This window comes from Heterodontus francisci, unplaced genomic scaffold, assembly GCF_036365525.1.
Source record: "Heterodontus francisci isolate sHetFra1 unplaced genomic scaffold, sHetFra1.hap1 HAP1_SCAFFOLD_121, whole genome shotgun sequence".
Taxonomy (NCBI): Eukaryota; Metazoa; Chordata; class Chondrichthyes; order Heterodontiformes; family Heterodontidae; genus Heterodontus; species Heterodontus francisci.
Genome location: NW_027140425.1, coordinates 413,261 through 420,038, shown reverse-complemented (window position 1 = coordinate 420,038; position 6,778 = coordinate 413,261). Strand labels below are relative to the sequence as shown.

The window sequence follows — 6,778 nt, the reverse complement described above, 5'->3', positions numbered from 1 at the left end:
TAGGCATTTCTGTGGCTGCAAACGTGATTCCAGGATGATATGTTGCCTCCCTGATGCTAGGGTCAAGGATGTCACAGAGTGGCTGCAGGACAAGGGGGGAGGGTGAACAGTCAGAGGTCATGGTACACATTGGCACAAATGACATAGGTGGAAAGAGGGATGAGGTCCTGCAACCAGAATTTAGGGAGCTAGATAGCAGATTAAAAAGCAGGACCTCAAAGGTTGTAATCTCTGGATTACTCCCAATGCCACATGCTAATGAGTATAGGAATAAGAGGGTAGAGCAGATGAATGCATGGCTGAGGATATGGTGCAGGAGGGAGGGCCTTAGTTTCCTCGACCACTGGGTCTGTTTCTTATTCCTATCACAGAGACATGGTTGAGGGAGGGGCTGGACTGGCAGCTCAGTATTCCAGGGTACAGAATCTACAGGCAAGACAGGTGACGGGGTAAAAGAGGAGGTGGCATTGCACTGTTGATCAAGGAGTCAATTACTTCAGTAAGGAAGGATGATATCTTAGAAATTCCTCAAATGAGGCCATATGGGTAGAACTTAAAAAAAAAAAGGGGACAATCACTTGGCTGGGAGTGTACTACAGGCCTCTAAACAGACAGGAAGAGATAGAGGAGAAAATATGTCTGCAAATCTCAGAGAGGTGTAAGAATCTTCTTCTTCTTTGGCCTCCTTGTCTCAAGAAACAATGGGTAAGCACCTGGAGGTGGTCAGTGGTTTGTGAAGCAGCGCCTGGAGTGGCTATAAAGGCCAATTCTGGAGTGATAGACTCTTCCACAGGTGCTGCAGATAAAATTGGTTGTCAGGGCTGTTACACAGTTGGCTCTACCCTTGCGCTTCTGTCTTTTTTCCTGCCAACTGCGAAGTCTCTTCGACTCGCCACATTTTAGCCCCACCTTTATGGCTGCCCGCCAGCTCTGGCGATCACTGGCAACTGACTCCCACGACTTGTGATCAATGTCACAGGACTTCATATTGCGTTTGCAGACGTCTTTTAAGCGGAGACATGGACGGCCGGTGGGTCTGATACCAGTGATGAGCTCGCTGTACAATGTGTCCTTGGGGATCCTGCCATCTTCCATGTGGCTCACATGGCCAAGTCATCTCAAGTGCCACTGGCTCAGTAGGGTGTATATGCTGGGGTTGTGTTGGAGATATGGTCCTGCCACCTGATGCCAAGGATTCTCCGGAGGCTGCGAAGATGGAACGAATTGAGACGTCGCTCTTGGCTGACATACGTTGTCCAGGCCTCGCTGCAGTAGAGCAAGGTACTGAGGACACAGGCTTGATACACTTGGACTTTTGTGTTCTGTGTCAGTGTGCCATTTTCCCACACTCTCTTGGCCAGTCTGGACATAGCAGTGGAAGCCTTTCCCATGCACTTGTTGATTTCTGCATCGAGAGACAGGTTACTGGTGATAGTTGAGCCTAGGTAGGTGAACTCTTGAACCACTTCCAGAGCGTGGTCGCCGATATTAATGCATGGAGCATTTCTGACGTCCTGTCCCATGATGTTCTTTTTCTTGAGGCTGATGGTTAGGCCATATTCGTTGCAGGCAGCCGCAAACCTGTCGATGAGACTCTGCAGCCACTCTTCAGTGTGAGATATTAATGCAGCATCGCCAGCAAAGCGGAGTTCCCTGATGAGGACTTTCCGTACTTTGGTCTTCGCTCTTAGACGGGCAAGGTTGAACAACCTGCCACCTGATCTTGTGTGGAGGAAAATGCCTTCTTCTGAAGGGTTGAATGTATGTGAGAGCAGCAGGGAGAAGAAGATCCCAAACAATGTAGGTGCGAGAACACAGCCCTGTTTCATGCCACTCAGGATAGGAAAGGGGTCTGATGAGGTGCCGTTATGCTAAATTGTGCCTTTCATATTGTCATGGAATGAGGTGATGATACTTAGTAGCTTTGGTGGACATCCAATCTTTTCTAGTAGTCTGAAGAGACCATGTCTGCTGACGAGGTCAAAGGCTTTGGTGAGATCTATGAAAGCAACGTAGAGGGGCATCTGTTGTTCACGGCATTTCTCCTGTAGCTGGTGAAGGGAGAACAGCATGTCAATGTTGGATCTCTCTGCTCGAAAGCTACACTGTGCCTCAGGGTAGATACGCTCAGCCAGCTTCTGGAGCCTGTTTAAAGCGACTCGAGTGAAGACTTTCCCCACTATCCTGAACAGGGAGATTCCACGGTAATTGTTGCAGTCACCGCAGTCACCCTTGTTCTTATAGAGGGTGATGATATTGCCATCGCGCATGTCCTGTGGTACTGCTCCCTCGTCCCAGCACAGGCAAAGCAGTTCGTAGAGTGCTGGAAGTATAGCAGGCTTGGTACTCTTGATTATTTCAGGGTAATGCTGTGCTTCCCAGGTGCTTTTCTGCTGGCTAGAGAATGAATGGCATCACTGAGTTCCGATTTTGTTGGCTGTACGTCCAGCTCATCCATGACTGGCAGAGACTGGGCTGCATTGAGGGCGGTCTCAGTGACAACATTTTCCCTGGAGTACAGTTCTAGGTAGTGCTCCACCCAGCAGTCCATTTACTTCTGTTGGTCAGTGATTGTGTCCCGATTTAGATTTGAGGGGCGCGATCTTCTTGATGGTTGGCCCAAAAGCTCTCTTAATGCCATCATACATTCCTCTGATGTTTCCGGTGTCAGAGGCCAGCTGAATATGACTGCATAGGTGTTGCCAGTAGTCATTTTCACAGTGCCTGGCTATTCTTTGTGCAGCGCTTCTGGCTGCTTTAAGAGCTACGGATGTTAACTCGCTGGGGGCTTTCTTGTAGTTCAACAGTGCTATGCGCTTAGCGGCTGTGACAGGTTCCAGCTCTTCAAAGTGTGATTTAAACCAGTCTGCATTCTGCTTCACACGTTTGCCATAGGTGATCATAGCTGAGTCATAGATGGCATCTCTGATGTGGGCCCACTTGGTCTCTGCATCCCCTGTTGCAGTGTTTTGAAGGAATTTATCAAGTGAATTTAGAAACTTACGTAACAGCTGTGGATAAGAAATTCTGCTAGTGTTGATGCGCGGGCGGCCCTTCCGCTTGGAGTGATGCAGCTTCTTTGGTTTGAGTCTAACCTTGCTGCATACCACACACTGCACACCACACACATCCTTGTCCACTCAACACAGTATTAGACTGGCAGTAAATGAGCTTGTATGCAGCTTGCTGTGAAATGGCATGAGACTGACATCTCTTGGTGTGAAATAGAACTGCAAGATGGAAATTGATTGACAATAAAAAGTTCGGTGGGAATGTAAGCTGTGAGGGGGATACAAAGGGCCGGATTTTATTTGGTTCACTCCCCCCGAGATTCCGGCCTTGCTCCAATTCTGGTCTTTTGAGCATCGCTGATTTTTAGCGCTCCACCGCTGGCAGCTGTGACATCAGATGTCCACGCCCGAAGCCTGAGATTTCCCTCCCTGAACTCTCCACCTCTCGACCTCTCTTCCCTCCTTTAAAACACTCATGGAAGCCGACTTCTGTGACCAAGCTTTTGACCATCTGCTCTAATATGGTCTTGTGTGGCTTGGGGTCCAAATTTGCTTTCCGACACTCCTGTGAAGTGCCATGGAATGCTGTATTACGTTAAAGGTGCTCTATAAATTTACACACAAGTTGTTGTTGCTTTTGGTCTGGAATGTATTGCCTGAGAGAATGGTGGAAGGAGACTCAATCGTAAAGTTGAAAAGGGAATTTTGATAAATAGTTGAAAGGAAATGAAAGAGCTGCCACAGGCACGATGGGCCGCCCTGGTTGTAGATGTCGTCGTGAGATGTGAGATGATGGACTTGCAGCAAATCCATTGGTGATGGGATAGTTTCCCATGGTGCACTTTGTCTGATAGCTGAAGAGGTCAATCTGTGAGAGGCAGGTTCTTCCACAAGTGCCACATATGAGGTGGGATTATCAGGTGTCGCTGTTTTCCATGTTGGCACCTGCTGTCAGGCTGCTGTAGTCACTGATCGTCACGGTGACGCACACACCAGTCCAGGGGTAATATCACCATTTCCCTCTGTTGTTGGCCAGTGTCTCCCATGTGTGAAAATCGATGTTTCGGGCCTTCATGTCCTGCTTGCAGGCATCCTTGAAGTGGGGCTTTGGGCATCCAACTGGTCTTCTGTCTCCGGTGACCTCCCCATACAGAATACCCTTGGGAATGTGTCATCTTCCATCCTGCAAACGTGCCTGAGCCAGCAAAGTCACCTCTGCTTGACGAATGTGAGCATACTCGGGAGATTTGCTTTTGAAAGCATTGTTACATTTGTGATTTTGTCCAGTGTTTATTTGCGCAGTGTCTCACTGTCTTTTGCACAACTGCCTTGGCTAATTTCAAGTCACATAATGTTCTGGCTGCTGGTTTCATGTTGTGCATCAGGTCAGTTCTGCTTTTTGCTTCAATAACAGATGTCATCTCTGCTGAGTAGGTGGGGAAGAGACAGTTGCCCACCTCCTTCTGGAATGTGTCTTTGCAAAGCAGGTGTGGAAAGAGATGCAGCGGTTTTTGTCGAGGTTCATCCCAAGCAGCTCTGTAACACAGGAGTCTGTGCTCTCCGGGCTGTTCCCAGGGACGCACACCGAGACAAACATCAACTGCTGCTGGAGGAACATCAATTCGGTGAAAGACACTATTTGGTCTGCCCTAAACTTGCTGGTCTTCCAGCGCAAAAAGTTGTCCACGACCGAGTGTTGCAGACTGGCACATTCCAAGGTCCAGGACTACGTGCTGAGGGACACACTAAAGCTTGGGGTAGCTGCTGCAAAGGCTTAATGGGGAAAGACCATTGTGTAAGTTCCTCCCGCCATAGTGAACCAAGGAACTGGACCCATGGGAAACCCATCGGGCTGTATACACCAAATATGATTTTGCTGTAAAATGTACATGGCAGGTAAAATGGAATGGAAGGGTTGTGAGGCAACTCACTCCACTATTAAGGAAAACTGATTTCTTCCACACTTTTTGGAATGTCATAGAGTCATGGAGAGATACAGCACTAAAACAGGCCCTTCGGCCCACCGAATCTGTGCTGACCACCAACCACCCATTTACACTAATCCTACATTAATCCCATATTCGCTACCACATCCCCACCTTCCCTCAATTCTCCTACCACCGACCTACACTCGGGGCAATTTACAATGGCCAATTTACCTATCAACCTGCAAGTCTTTGGCTGTGGAGGAAACCAGAGGACCCGGCGAAAACCCACGCGATCACAGGGAGAACTTGCAAACTCCACACAGGCAGTACCCAGAACCGAACCCGGGTCGCTGGAGCTGTGAGGCTGCAGTGACTTTTTCCAGATTTTTATGAATAAAGTATATTTTGGAAAAACAAAATTCTTAATGAAGTAGGCGCAGTCGATGGGTGCAACTCCTTCTCTATCTTTCACCGCCACCCTAACGGTGTTACGCACCCCCTGGCCTGGAGCTCTGGTGTTGGTTGCAGCCATTTTTACTTGACGCTTTCCTGGGACAAGTACTAAATCCTCAACTGACAGGGAAACCACCACCACGATAGATCTCCAATCCCAAAGGGCGGAATGCCCTAAATACGGTGCTGAAACCACCTCCCACCCCCAACAAAACACAAAAACAGCACTTGCATTATCAAACGCCACTGATCACGGTCTCTCCCCTGCCAGCTAAGTCCAAGCATTGAGGTGGAGAAGTGCGTACTTGGAGCTGCGAAGAAACGAGCACGAGTGTTTATAGCAAAAAATATTTGGGAGCAGAAACACTGTCCAGCAACAGCTAGTAAATTCTATTTTTGATTCAGATAATCAGGGGTGAGCGCAAAAGCTGACCCCCAACTATCACAAATTCTGCAGTTGAGTATCCCACATTTGAAGACATCACAGGCATCGGCAAACCCACAGTACAATAGGTTAGCCTCATCCTGGGGGAACTTTATTTTTTATTTCCAAAATATACTTTATTCATGAAAATCTGTAAAAATTACATTGCCAAACAGTTTCAAACAGCACCAAAAAATACAAACAGTGCAAAGGTGATCAGTTTCCTTCTATACGATCATGAGTTTCTTCACAACCCTTCCATTTCACTATTGTTATGCCAATTACAGTTTCACATTTACAGCAAAAGAAAATATCAACAAAACAGTTCGAGGAGTTTCCCATGGATCCAACCCCTCAGTTCAGCTTGGTGGGAGGAACCTTACTTTTTTTTTTCCAGAATATACTTTATTCATAAAAATCTGTAAAAATTACATTGCCAAACAGTTTCCAAACAGCACCAAAAAATACAAACATTGCAAGGGAGATCAGTTTCCTTCAATACTGTCATGAGTTTCTTCCCAACCCTTCTGTTTCACAATTGTCATGTCAATTACAGCTTTACATTTACAGCAATTGAGAATATTAACGATACAGTTCGAGGGGTTTCCCATTGATCCAGCCCCTCAGTCCAGCTTGGTGGGGGTACCTTACACTGTGGTCTTTCCCCATTGAGCCTTTGCTGCGGCTGCCCCAAGCTTTAGTGCGTCCCTCAGCACGTAGTCCTGGACCTTGGAATGTGCCAGTCTGCAACATTCGGTGGTGGACAACTCTTTGCACTGGAAGACCAGCAAGTTTCGGGCAGACCAAAGGGCGTCTTTCACCGAATTGATAGTCCTCCAGCAGCAGTTGATGTTTGTCTCGGTGTGCGTCCCTGGGAACAGCCCGGAGAGCACAGACTCCTGTGTTACAGATCTGCTTGGGATGAACCTTGACAAAAACCGCTGCATCGCTTTCCACATCTG

General features: G+C 47.7%; 1 non-coding gene across 1 annotated transcript; it reads right to left on the bottom strand.

The window, feature by feature from the left end:
- Nucleotides 1–5,802: 5,802 nt before the first annotated feature.
- LOC137359699 (U1 spliceosomal RNA) lies at nucleotides 5,803–5,969 on the bottom strand. Its single transcript, XR_010971565.1, has one exon. It is a non-coding gene; the product is annotated as a U1 spliceosomal RNA (small nuclear RNA).
- Nucleotides 5,970–6,778: the final 809 nt, after the last annotated feature.